This window comes from Sus scrofa, chromosome 17 (assembly GCF_054392235.1).
Source record: "Sus scrofa isolate SSC_HxYL_T2T_F1_AM1 chromosome 17, Sscrofa_HxYL_maternal_Yorkshire_Landrace_v2.0, whole genome shotgun sequence".
Classification (NCBI taxonomy): domain Eukaryota; kingdom Metazoa; phylum Chordata; class Mammalia; order Artiodactyla; family Suidae; genus Sus; species Sus scrofa.
In genome coordinates this window covers 26,004,288-26,017,275 of record NC_139399.1, presented here as the reverse complement: position 1 = coordinate 26,017,275, position 12,988 = coordinate 26,004,288, and the positions used below count along the sequence as shown (strand labels likewise).

Genomic DNA, 12,988 nt, shown 5'->3' with positions numbered 1-12,988 from the left:
CTAAAAAGACCAAAAAATAAAAAGATCAATCCTAATGATAATAAGATCAATCCTAATGAAGACTATAATGGGTTTTTATATTGGAGTCTATCTCCAGTATATATAATGCTTATTTTGCAAACATCATAGCAATAATTGATCTAGAGTCAGCAATGGATCCTAAAACCACTGGGTTGTATAGGTTGATGGGCAAGAGAACATTCACATAGTCTTTGTGTCAAGCACAACTTATCTGTCACTAACAAACAGGAAGACATACAATTAAAATGGAGAGATTTGGCACATGCTGCCTTTTCCAACTAATCAAATTTAATATTGCCAATTAATGGGATGAACTGAAACCATATGCCCCTTAAGATGCATAAAGAAAGGATGTGTCATCTAGGCATTATTTTTGCCAAAGGAGTCTTAACTCCTGATGACTAAATGTGGCTCTGAATTGGATCCTGGGAAAATGAAGCTATAAAGGACATTATTGGGAGAATTTTGAGACTCTAGACTTATATTAGATAATACCATGTCAGTATTAAATTTTCTGCATATGGTCAGTGTATTGTGGTTACCAGGGAGAGTGGCTTTGGCCTTATGAGAAATCTGCTGAATACTTATGAATGAAGTGTCATATCTTCAAGTAACTTTCAAATGATTCTTCAAAAAAAGTCTGTGCATATGTTTACAGTTGCGCGTGTATGTAAGTATGTGTGTAATCATGTGTATAGATAGAACACACACACACACAGAAAGAGGCAGAGAAAGCAAGCTGGCAAAATGTTACCTTTTGAAATGTAAGCAAAAGTTATATAGGGGCGCAAACCTTCTACCTCTGCAATTTTTCCATGGTTTTGAAATGTTTCAAAATTTAAAAGTTGAGAAGATACCATTGATACCATTTCTTCTGCAGTTTCACAACTGCATTTGTTCTATAAAATTTTGGCAAACTAGTAGTTTTCTTTGGATCAACTTCGCTGTATTGTTTAACCTCTATTTGTCTAGTAAGCAGGTAGGAATGGAGCTTCAGGGATTCTTAGCAGTACTACTCTGCCCTGAAGCGATGCCAGGAACAAAAGAAAGAGCTCCCCCAGAAGTGGAGACCTTGTGTGTGTTTGGATTAATATGGCATCATGCCTAGAAGATGTTTTCCCTGTGAGAAACAATAATATCAGGAAGCATAAAGCTAACAATAACTTCCCCTTTATCATTTCTGTCAGTTCAGATCAGCCTGTGGTATTACCCAAAATTGGGAGAAGAAAAACCTTTGTCTAATTCTTCAATGACAATATGGTACTTCATATGCTTATGCAATAAGGAAAACTGCTTAACATAATCTGTAGTGCTGAATGAATGAGCTGTCTTTTTAGAACAGCTCCCTATAATTTTGGGAGAATAATATCAGTGTCAGATGAGTTGATACAGATGATGAACTTCAAAGAGAAGCTGAACTCGGATAAAGATGCATTTTTCTAAACTATCAAAAACCTGAAATTCTGGGACACTTTCTGGCCAGTCTGTCAAAATTACTTGATGGACTGTTGAGGCAATATTGACACTTAGGATGCCTTTTATGAGTCCAAATTCAAATGGGAGAACAGCAGATCTGTGTGGGATAGTTTTGCTCAGATTGAAAACAAGAACTGTTTTTTTGGTTGTTCACAGAATGGATTGTTGATCAAACTAGTCATTCAGTCCTCAATACTGGGACTTCTGGTGTACAGCATGGAGAAATGATAATGTTTTAAGATGTTTTCATTATTTTGTCATTGCCCTAAAATCTGGAATTAGCTTTTTAAGTTCCCACGCCCCCCCCCATTTCTTTTCTTCTCTTTCCTTTTTTTCTTTCTTTTTTTCTTCTTTCTTTTTGGGGGGAGGTAATGGAGGGCTCTACTATTTGAAACAAAAAAAAAATCCATGATTATTTGCAGTAAATATGCCTCATATACCTGGAACATTATGGCTATAACAGATACTCCATAAAACCACATGGAAAGGGCAATTACACAGTTTGGTTTAATTACAAATATTTAGTTGCCTTTCCATACAAGCCCTAGGGGTGCGGTGAGGGCAGAGGAACCCATCCCAGTAGGGTGGAAACTTATCACCATAAGAAACTGCACTTACCTAAAAGCTTCTTATTTGACTAAATGGTTCATAGGTGGATGTTGAATAGAGAATGAAACAGTTGGTAGATATTTTGACATGATTGTAACCTTGGATGTAGAAATGCAAATTGTTTCCTGGCGTCTTATAAGGTCATCTTCTCCATGACCCAATATTGTCACCAGGCAGTGTAGCCTTCTTGCCTCCAGGGAGTCCCTCCCAGCTATGTTGGTATAAAGCACTACTAGTGGGCTTAACAGGAGGGCCTTTGTATGGGACCGCCCTTTCTGGACCTTGTACCACGGGCATCATTTACCCTTCAAGGCATAGCATATTGTATAGAACAGGGCTACTCAAAGTAAGGTCCATGTTACAGTGGCATCACTCTCACTTGGAAACTTGTTAGAGATGCTAATTCATGTGCCTCAATTACAGACTCAAAATCCCTGAAGGTGGGGCTCAGGAATGTGTGTTTTAACAAGCTCTCCAGGTACTTCTGTGAGGTCTCACAACCTTAGATTTCCCATAAGTGTGAGGCAACAATCAGAGATATGCTTCTCCAGAGATATTAATGATACTCTGTTCATCCTGCCAAATTGATGGTGTTTCCTGAGATGCAAGTGGATGAATACTTATCTATAAATTGTGATTAGAAATAGGATCTTACAATCATAAATGTGCTGCAGAATAATTTCCTTAAAACAGGGTATTGTATCAGATGTTTGGCAGTGAAGAGATAGTGAAATAAAGAGGCAAAGCTAGATTCTGCAGCATAGAACTCCCATACTCTTTATATATTGGGAGGGGTTCCCTTTTATATTTTAGAACATAGTGTCAAGTGAAATCTTCCTCATTTGATATTTTCCCTATAATGGATGCTTGCTTGCTTCCTCATTAAGAATTCTTGGGCACTAAGCAAAGATTACCTTGGTGGGTATCTCCTCAAGGGACTGTCTTATGACTGGGTCACAAAGGGTTGGTTCCTTTTGGGAAAACAGACCTAGACCTAAACTCAGTGATCCCTGGGATCTTTTTCTTTGCTGGTAAAAGCATTGTTGCCATTCTCTTCCTTAGACTTAGCCTCCAGGCAAATGACAAAACAGTTCATGGAGAAGGGACCCAATGGACTCAACTGGGGCATGTCTTGTCCTTATTAGGGCATGGTTTTATCCCCTGTGGATAGAACACGTTTGATTGTAATAAACTATGTTCATATCAGTTCCCCCCCAAATTCAGAAGTGTGCAGGTAAATGTTTAGCAAGCTACTCTTCAGGCAGGTAAGCCCTAGTAGCTGAGGCTTATTTTTGTGATGTAAATACTCCCACCATGGGGCCACTCTCAGACTGTCAGGGTGATGTCACTGGAGTGGAACTGGGGCAGCCAGCTGTCACTATTCTGTGCCAGCTGGCCCCAAAACACCCCTGCCCAAAGTCTCCCTTCCCAGCAATCTCATGAGGCTGCAGAAGATAGAAATTGAGCTTGCCCTTGGTGGATGTGGGTAGGAGGGTAGAATCACGGATGTCATGGTCTTTGCATGCAGGTCAGAAAAAAGAATTTTCCAGCAAAGCCAGGTGAAGAGAAAGAAGAGTATTGAGTCAAGAGATGCTGATAACACAGCAGGCCAACTTCCTGAAGATCAGGGAGAACCAACACCCAAGTATGTAGTCCTATCTGTTTTTGCAGCCCAGAGAGAGGAGAGGTCTTATTATATACCTGCTAACCTGCTGATTGGTTGGGGAAAGAAAGGTATTACAGTACCCTTGCTGGTTGGTTGGGGGTGTGTAAGACCCACATAGGGGCAGGGTGAGGAGTGGGCCACATACTTTTCCTAGTAAGGGGCAGGAAGGAGTAGGCAAGATTGCTCAAGGTGGGGGAGGAGCATTACAATGAGATGGGGTGGGGCCTTGATGAGGATCTGGTAATTCTTGTCTTGGCCAGAGGCTTTGAGTCCTATCTCCTTGAAGGGTCCTCAAAGTCCAACAACAGATGCACAGACTTGGCATGTCGGGGGCAGCGGGGAGGGGACAGATTTAGAGGTCTTCAGTAGATGAGAAAATATTTGTGTATTCAAACCTATGCCTTTCCATGCTGCTTTGTTGGATCCAAGTTTTGGGGAAGCTATGAAATGCTGGATTCCTTGTTTCTGTTAATAGCATGATGAGTTCATCACAAAGCATAAGGCTTCGAAGGACATCCCATCTCAGGCTGTTGGAAAAATGACTCAGCAGCACCCCTTTTCCCACCTAAGGCAGCCCCCAGAGCAAAAGGCATGCACACACACATTTCTTTGTCCCAGAAAGCTGTTGCGTGCATTTGCTCTCCTAGGAAAGTGTGAAAGAGCCTGCAATCCAATGAAATTGTGAGCTAGCTCCCAGGGCAGCACAGCTTCTGAAGCAAACTCCTTCTCATCAAAGAATCCTGTTATTTATAGACCATGTGCAGCCAATGTCCATATTTACTTTTCTTAGTACCCAAGTTCAGTGTTTGATTATCCTTGTTGCCATAGGGCTTAGCACCTAGAACACTGCGATGATGGATTATGCACTATAAGGTAATAAAGACTGGGTGTGTTTTATCTAGGGAACTGACTTATTTATTACTACCAAGGTATTTGGAGAGATGAGGAAAGGAATTCAAATAAAAGTTTAATAATGGACCCGCATGAAGATCAGTAGAACGGGGGTCAGAAATGCTCTTGGAAGGAATTGCCTGATGGTCTTGCGGTTAAGGATCCAGCATCATCACTGCTCTGGCTCAGGTCACTGCTGTGACACAGATTCGATCCCTGGCTGGGGAATTTCATATATCAAGGGTGAGGCCAAAGGGGAAAAAAAAAAAAGCTTTTTAAAAACACAGAAGGTGAAGGGTTTATTTTTCTGAATTAATACTGTTTTTGAAATCAGCCCAATTTACAAGGAAGAAAATGATGGGGCACCTGGCCTAAGGATTCAGATCCATGTAGAAGGCAGACAAAACCCTTCATTCAATCTTAGCATCCCTGAACTCCAGTGTTTCCTTTAAAAAGTCAGAATTTCCCAAACAGAATCTGAGAGGCGAACAGAGCTATAAAAATCTCCTAAAAGATTGTTGAGTGCCTTCCAATAAAATATCTAGGAGGAAAAAAAAAAAACCTACATTGAGATTTGGTGGAATTTAACATATGTTTTCTTTTTATATGCATATGTTTTATTTTTATCCTGTCTCTGATAAAGAAGGAACAATAGGTGGAATAGTCACAAAGGCTTTTACTCTTCTTTAGCTTTAAGGGGTTGTTAAGCTTATGAAGAGTTGAAATAAAACTCCTTGACTGGTATGGAATGTGTGCGGTAGGTTTTGTTCTATTTTATTTGGTTTCCATGTTGTCTTCATCTGGGTTCTCCCAGATGCCGACCTGGAGAGAAGATTCTAAGGCAAGTATAATTTCTTGGGGAAATAATTCCAAGAAGTACTTTGGTGAGGGAGGTGAGAGGGAGAAGGGAAGCAATTCAATGAGGAATGTTATGGAGGGAGTCGCTCTTGTGGATAACTGGCGCTCAGTCCTGCTGGGGAACTTAATGAAACATTGTAGAACGTGCTGCTGAACTGTCCCAATGAAAGCCAAGACAGCTGGTGAATTTGTTCAGCTCACTTGGCCATTGGTTCAAGCCTACATCCAGGGTTGCTAACTCTGTGACAGGCCCACCTTGTCTAGCAAAAGGGCTCAGTGAGTTCCTATTGCCTGATAGAAGCCCTCTGGGCAGGAAGTATTAAGGGTTTGAAGGAAGGAGCCGTCACTGTGTCGAGTCAGGACATTCCTTCATGGTGCCCTGTGCAAAACGATGTCTGAGCCACTATGTCATTTCAGAGTTTCCTGGAGCTACTTTCAGACGTAAAAAGACACAGGTGCAATTAATCTTAATACCTGTTTTTTTGTTTGTTTATTCTTACTATCTTTTTAAGTTATTTCCCTAATACATTTTTTTTTTTCTACTGTAGAGCATAGTGACCCAGTTGCACATACATGTACACATTCTGTTTTTAAGATAGTACTCACCCTCTGTCCGCCGGTATGGAATGCAAACGTGGAGACAGTTTTTGGGTGAAGGAGAAAAAGATAGCTTTATTGCTTTGCCTGGCAAAGGGGGCCACAGCAGGCTAATGCCTTAAAGACTGTGCCCACCTTGGGAGAGATTAGGAGATGATTTTATAGTTTGGGGAGTGGAAATTAGGGCTGCAGATAAGGATCAGGGTAGAGGCAAGCTTGCACTGTTTCTCTTTTTTTGTTGTTGTTGTCTTTTTGCCTTTTCTAGGGCTGCTCCTGCAGCATATGGAGGTTCCCAGGCTAGGGGTCTAATCGGAGCTGTAGCCGCCAGCCTACACCAGAGCCACAGCAACTCGGGATCCGAGCCGCGTCTGTGACCTACACCAACAGCTCATGGCAACGCCGGATCCTTAACCCCCCGAGCAAGGCCAGGGATCGAACCTGCAACCTCATGGTTCCTAGTCAGATTCGTTAACCACTGAGCCACGATGGGAACTCCTGCACTGTTTCTCAAGAGCTGGTGTTTATGGCCCCAGGACTGGTTCTGGTTGTCCTTCTTCTTTTGGGAAGGAAAAATGCTTCATCTTCCATTTGTTGGGGTTTTTAGTTTTGCAGAAGGGTTCAAAGATACTGTTATGTATATTCCTTGTAGAGGAACCAGGACCCTGCCCCAAGGTGGCACTCTTGTCTCTTAATTGCCCCTCCCTGGTCTCTGATTAGCAACTGCCCTTTGAAATTTAGGAAGGGTCCTGGAGGCTGAAGCTTATAACCTAAAAACAAGGGAGGACACAGAAAGTCTTGTGTGCCTAGGAGCCCCACAGGGCCCTAGCTTGGTTGTAGTACCTATGAGATACTATTTCAACATGTAGGCAATATAAAAGTTATTGACCTTTTTTGGCCCAGATCTTTGAAATTGGGTGTGCATTTTACATAGGACAGTGCATTTTGTGTCTCAGTTCAAACTAGCCACTTTTCAGGGGCTCAGTAGTCATGGGGCTAGTGGTTACTGTATCTGGCTGTGCTGGGAACTTGTGTCAATTATTCTAAGTAAACCCCCACCCCCACCCCCATCAGTTCCACCCAGTACGTCTAGGAACCAAACATGTGCATTCAGTTTGGGACCCAACTGGAGCTTCACTTTCTAAGCTGGATTATGTTCCTCTGATTTCTAAGATATAAAACCTGGAAAGTGCTGTCTTCTGCTTATTCTACAGAGTATTTTGATCATGGAGATTTTGAAAACTTTAGTATTTTTAATGTCTTTGCAATGAGTTGCTTCTATTTTTGTTAATATATCAATATACAATTTTACTAGTAAAAATTAGGCCCTCATTTATCCTGTTTTCTCCCTCTACCCACCAAATCTTTATGGAACATCTTTTTTTGGGGGGATCCGGACACAGTTACAGACCCTGGGACCCTTCAGTGAAGAGACAAAGACTCTGCTTATATTTTGCTGTGGAGAGCAGGCAGTAAACAGAATACCATAGAGACATATAGTAAGTGCCATGAAGAACAGGTGAAAAAAAAAACCTTTATTTTTTAGAGGAGTTTTAGGTTCACAATTAAGAGGAAGGTACAGATTACCCATATACCTACACATCATCAACATCCCACCAGAGCAGTACATCTGTTAAACCTGACGAGCCTGGAGTTCCCATTGGGGCTCAGTAGGAAAAACCTGACATAGTCTCTATGAGGATGCTGGTTAGATCCCTCACTTTGCTCAATGGGTTAAGGATTTAGAATTGCTGCAAGCTATGGCATAGGGTACGGATGTGGCTCAGATCTGGTGTTGCCATGGCTGCAGGCTTCAGTTGCAGCTTCAATTCAACCCCTAGCCACAGGTGCAGCTGTAAAAAAGAAAAAAAAATTTTTTTTAAATTGATGTGCCTACATAGACACATCACAATCACCCAAAGTCCACAGTTTACATTAGGAAGAGCAGGTTCTTGGCAGATGGTTTTTGCAGCTTGTTACTTGGCTTTATCTTACTTCAATCAGATGCCATATATAAAAGTCAAATATCGTAGGTAAAAATACATAAGTTGGCTGGTTGTTATTTATAAAATCCTCTTAAAAGGATTTTTTGGGAGTTCCCATTATGGCACAGTGGAAACAAATCTGACTAGTATCCATGAGGATGCGGGTTCGATCCCTAGCCCCTCTCAGTGGGTCAGGGATCTGGTGTTGCCATGAACTGTGGTGTAGGTCACAGACGTGGCTTGGATCCTGCATTGCTGTGGCTGTGGCATAGTCCGTCAGCTGCAGCTCTGATTTGACCCCTCGTCTGGGAACTCCCATATGCTGAGGGTGTGGCCCTAAAAAGCAAGGAAAAAAAAAAAAGGGATTTTGCATTTTTCAGAACTTTTTACCTTAGGGTTTAATTGGAGAGAGCCTCATTTTAGGTTCTTGCTTTGAACTAATTTACAGGGGACTTCTGAGGATTTACCTGTATTGTCAGATGAGTTGCACTAAGTCTGCTGAGGAGAATATTTACGTTGCCATATTTTGCTTCCTTGCGTACCTAATTTATGAGCAATTCAAACGGGCTGTCGCTGCATGGCTGAATCACTGCGTGTGCCATCTTTCTGCTGTAAACTTTATAGATCTTTGAAGAGCAGCAGCCAGCAGGGTAGGTCAAAGACTTTACATTTCCATATTTCCAGTTGAACCCTGGGAGGTATTTATTTGAGCTGCTAATGTGAACAAGGTTATGATTTCTCTATTAATTAAAGTTGTTTTATTCATTGGGTGAGATGTGAAAGCATTTAATTATTTAAAGACTTGATGTTTTCAAAGCATGATTGACTTTTGAGGGTTGAGACACTAAGGGAAAAAATGTTAACTTGAGGCAACGGCACTTGCAAAGATCTTACTGCAGTGATGGCAGGATATTTCTGGATTTATACTAGACTAGGAAAATTCAGTGGACTTTAACCGGCTGAGTGTAATAGAGTGCTTTATTACATAATAATTGCTTCTAATGGGTGTGGGTATTTTATTTGGCTATTGGAATCATTTTAATGTAACTGTAATTGGAGAGATTACATTTACTTTTTAAACATCTTTAACACATCAGATGGGGGCAGTTGATGTAGTGCTTAAGATCGCGTGTTTTGGTTTCCCAGACTTAAATTTCTGGGCTCTATTGCTTTCTGCCATGTCTCAGGAGACAAAGGTGGCTATTATCTTTCTTTCTCTAGATCTTATTTCCTAATTTTTTCAATGATTGTGAACAAAATAAAAGCTGACACTGACTATCTTAAACAAATAGAACTGTATTGGAAAGATAGTGGGACTGAGAATTGGTAGATGGAGTTCCCATCATGGCTCAGTGGTTAACGAATCCGACTAGGAACCATCAGGTTGCGGGTTCGGTCCCTGGCCTTGCTCAGTGGGTTAAGGATCCGGTATTGCCGTGAGCTGTGGTGTAGGTCGCAGATGTGGCTCGGATCCCATGTTGCTGTGGCTCTGGCATAGGCTGGCAGCTACAGCTCTGATTAGACCCCTAACCTGGGAAACTCCATATGCCGCTGGAGCGGCCCAAGAAATGGCAAAAAGACAAAAAAAAAAAAAAACAAAAGAATTGGTAGATGTCTTTAGCCTTGGGCTTTGCAAACAGATAGGAGCCAAGAACATGCTAGGGGTAGCTTAGGCTGGAGTCCCTAGAAGCAGAGCTTGCCAGGTGAAGAATTGTGCGGATGACTTAGTGAGGGTATGCTCTTGGAAGAAAGCAGTAAAGGAGAGAGGAAAACAGGATGGGGCAGAAAAAGTTAAGCAAAAAGTGAGGGTTCAAGCGAAGTCTAGCCTCAGCTTGGTTTCACAGGGGCTCTGGTGCTTAAATAATATCAAAGAATTGTTCTACCTTGAGACAAAGGGCCAGGCTTTTGTGTTCCTGTATTGGTCAGTCGTTGGCTGTGGACTGCCTCTGTTACCCAACTCAGATTGAGCTGCCTGCCACTCAAAGCCAATAACTTGAAAGACACACATCAGTAGAAAGGAAAAGTACTTTAATCAGAAAAGCCGTCAATCTGGGAAGGAGGTGGACCCCTGTCCAGAGACCAACTCTGATGATTCTGCTTAGCCATGATAATTTTTTTTTTTTGTAGCTCCATCTGAGGCATATGGAAGTTCCCAGGCCAGGGGTTGAATCTGAGCAGCAGCTGCAGCAATGCCAGATCCTTTAACCCACTGTGCCAGGCTAGGGATTGACCCTGCACCTTTGCAGCAGCCTGAACCATTGCAGTCAGATTCTTAACCCATTGCACTACATTAGAAATTTCAGCCACGACAATTTTTAAAGGGAGAAGGGGGGAAGAATCTCAGTGAACCATCGAGGCAGGAGGTTGGGTTCTATGTCCATCTCCATTGCCCTGCAGAATGACTCACTTTTTCTTCAGAGGTTATTTTGCCATCCTGATCTATCTGCAGGATTCCTTCGGGGGCTTGGGGGTGGGGTAGAGAGCTAATCATTCTTTAACTACTTAGTTCTTCATTCTTCTTTTTATCTAGGAAAAGAATCAACAAGTTAGGCAATGCTATGCCATGCATTCAGGAAAGCATGCATCAGGAGCTTGGTTAAATTGCCTAGTGACCTCATTCCTATAATTAGGTTCTCTTAAGGGGAATAGAAATGAGCAAACAGGAAAGAGGCAAAAGAGCTGCTCTGATCTTTGACTGCAGTATAGCCTCCCAGGCAATTATGTCCTGTTAAAGTGGCTCTGCAGGGCAGTAGGGAACCAGATTTTATAGCATTTGCCAATTCCCATGGTGTAAATACCATGGCCCCTTTCAAGCTACCAAGATAAAGGTACTGAGTGTGGAGGTGGGAAGAAGTGTGCACATTAAGCTCTTATGAGCTAGTATGAGCTGGCTGCAGGAAATCACTGTTCCCAGGCACCTCCTGTGTGCTGAGGGCAGTTTTTTGGAGAAAGAGGCAACTGTAAGCTGTTAGCAGCCAATACTCACAGAATGGGGGAGAGATGCACCTGCCCATGAAGGATCCAGAAAAGGATCTGTGTCCTACCAGGGGCTGACATGATATAGGGAACTTAGTAAGGCTCACAGAGTAGGAAGAGGAAAGTCAGTGGTCAGTTTCCCACTGCTTCTGGCACCTCTTAAGTTACCCTCTGTCATTGCATCACTCACTCAAAAGGCAAAGTTGGAGTTCCTGTAGTGGCTCAGTGGTTAAGATCCTGACACTGTCTCCATGATGATGCATGCTTAATCCATGGCCCCACTCAGTGGGTTAAGGATCTGGCATTGCCACAAGCTGTGGTGTAGGTCACAGATGCAGTTCAGATCTGGTGTTGCTGTGGCTGTGGTACAGGCTTGTAGCTGCAGCTCCAATTAGACCCCTAGCCTGGGAACTTCAAGGTGCCACGGGTATGGCTGTAAAAAGAAGAAAAAAGAAAGAAAAACCTGCAAAGTCCTTGAAAAAAGTATAAATTTCTTCTGCCTAGGATACCTGCCCCCTCTGGTTGTACCAGGAATGTATGAAGAAAGATTTAGTCCACTGTGCTTCAGCAGTAGAAGAGAAGCACTAACTCCTGCCAAGACCATACAAAATTAAAAGGGTGATTCCCAGTAAGGAGACTGGAACTGATGGGAAGTGGAGGCTGCATAGCATCAGTGATAATCATTTACCACACATGGAATAGAAGTTGGCAGAATTATAATGAATTACAACAAAAGGAACTAAAATTATTTTTTACTTAATGCCAAGACTTATTTGTCAGCGGTTATTTTAGCTGCTCTATATACCGTGGCAGAAATTGTTGGTTGCCTCCTCATTAGCCTTTCTTCCAGACTGCCTCCTTGATGGCAGAATCCTAGTAATTGCTGGGTATTGACTTTCCCTGCATCTTTTGCACATAGGACGAGAGCACATGACCCAGTTCTGACCAGTGGGTTCTCAACAGAAGTCTTTTGGGAGCTGAACCTTCTGGGAAAGATTCATCTTCCTTATAAAGAGACATGCATAGAGGGAAACCAACACCTTTTCTTCCTGCTTTGAATGAAATCACATGAGAACCTGATGTTTGGAGCTGTGGCAGCCATATTGTGATAAGGAAAGAAAAGCCCAGAAAATCACACAAAAGCTTACTGTAACTAACTTTGTATTGAAACCACCTGTTTTTTGGTGTTATTATTACATTAGACCTTAAATACTCATATTACTGCTATTCTTTTATTTGGGGATTCAGTTATTTGATATACTGATTTTATGTGGTTTCACTTCACAATACCTTATGAGCGATATGTATATATATATATATGTATATGTATATATGTGTGTATATATATGTATGTATATATGTATATATGTGTATATATATGTATATATGTATATACATATATATATATGTTTTTTTTTTTTAATTTTTAGGGCTGCACCTGCAGCATATGGACATTCCCAGGCTAGGGGTCGAATCAGACTGCAGCTGCCAGCCTACGCCACAGCCACAGCAATGGCGGGATCCGAGCCGCATCTGTGACCTACACCACAGCTCACAATAGTGCTGGATCCCTTAACCCACTGAGTGAGGCCAGGGATTGAACCCATGACCTCATGGATACTAGTTGAGTTCGCTACCTCTGAGCCACAGCAGAAACTCTGAGGCATATATTCTTATTTTCATTTCACACGTAGGGAAACTGAGGCAAAAATCAGTAAGTACCTTGACTGACGTATGACAAAAGTTCAGACTTTTGTTTGACTTCAGAGGCTTGAGCTCTTTCTCTGTGCCAGACCACTTTCTTATATATTAACATAACACCCTTGTCAACTGTTCTGTGTGACACAGACCTCAGTCAGTTCCTTTTCCTGCTTTGTCCCTTTATTCCCTGCAGTGAAAGCTGAGTTAGCCA

General features: G+C 42.0%; 1 protein-coding gene and 1 long non-coding RNA gene across 7 annotated transcripts in view; one reads left to right on the top strand and one right to left on the bottom strand.

Annotated features, from left to right (window-relative positions):
* Positions 1-12,988, top strand: part of PAK5 (p21 (RAC1) activated kinase 5) — a 332,259-nt gene that overhangs the window by 84,272 nt on the left and 234,999 nt on the right. Inside the window, exon 2 of one of the 6 annotated variants that reach the window (XM_021077405.2) lies at positions 3,635-3,751. The exons of the other annotated variants lie outside the window; for them this stretch is intronic. The gene's annotated coding sequence lies outside the window, so the exon portion shown is untranslated. The remainder of the gene's footprint in view (positions 1-3,634; positions 3,752-12,988) is intronic. 6 annotated transcript variants of the gene reach the window in all.
* LOC146395189 (uncharacterized) lies at positions 851-11,538 on the bottom strand. Its single transcript, XR_014831920.1, has 3 exons — positions 9,625-11,538; positions 3,853-6,374; positions 851-3,815 (listed from the first exon to the last, which is right to left on the bottom strand). It is a non-coding gene; the product is annotated as an uncharacterized LOC146395189 (long non-coding RNA).